The following is a 794-nucleotide window of genomic DNA, read 5'->3' as shown; positions in this document are numbered from 1 at the left end:
CGTTCTGTGCGGGGTCTGGGGGGTTTAGGGTCCCCGGGGGGGGGGGGGGGGAGAGAAATATGGACTGGTCCATATAGACTGGACTGGAGTAACATGGACTAGTCCATACAGAGGGGCTGGGAGGGAGCTGGGGGGCCTGGACTGAGCCATAGACCCCAGGGACCCAGGGGGAGAAATATGGACCAGTCCATATGGACTGAACTGAATTCAGACTGGTCCATATACCTTAGGGAGCGCTATGGACTGGTCCATATCCAGGCTCTGGGGGGGTCTGGACTGAACTATATACCACAGGGAGTGGGCATGGGGGTAAATTGGACTAGTCCATCTAGGCTGAGCTGTGGGGGAGGGGACAGATAGGATGGTATGGACCAGTCCATATAAAAGTTCTGGGGGGTGAGGAGCTGTAGGACCTGGGCTGAGGATTGTATCCCATGCACCATGGTGGGGGGAGGGGAATGGACCAGTCCATCTAAACCAACCATGGTAGGGGATAGGGTGATACGGACTGGTCCATACCCTTGGCGAGAGACGTGGACTGCTCCACGTAGAGATCCTGTGGGGAGCTGTGGGGCACGGACTGAGCCAAATGCCACAGCACCAGGGAGTGGGGAGGAAATGCACTGGTCCATCTAGTCTGACCTGGGGGAGGGGGAGGCAGGAGGATATGGACCAGTCCATATACAAGGTCTGGGGGCACCTGTGGGGCTTGGACTGGCCCATACACCCAAGGGACTGGGGGAAGGGAATGGACCGGTCCATCTAGACCCAGAATGGGGGGGTGAGGAGGAAAG

At 58.2% G+C, this 794-nt stretch overlaps 1 protein-coding gene across 1 annotated transcript in view; it reads right to left on the bottom strand.

Moving 5' to 3' along the window:
- The window catches only part of LOC102373776 (serine protease 27-like), a 2,444-nt gene that overhangs the window by 730 nt on the left and 920 nt on the right, over positions 1-794 (bottom strand). The window lies entirely within an intron of this gene.

This window comes from Alligator sinensis, unplaced genomic scaffold (genome assembly GCF_000455745.1).
Source record: "Alligator sinensis unplaced genomic scaffold, ASM45574v1 scaffold1511_1, whole genome shotgun sequence".
NCBI lineage: Eukaryota > Metazoa > Chordata > Crocodylia > Alligatoridae > Alligator > Alligator sinensis.
This window is presented reverse-complemented; position numbering and strand designations above follow the sequence as displayed.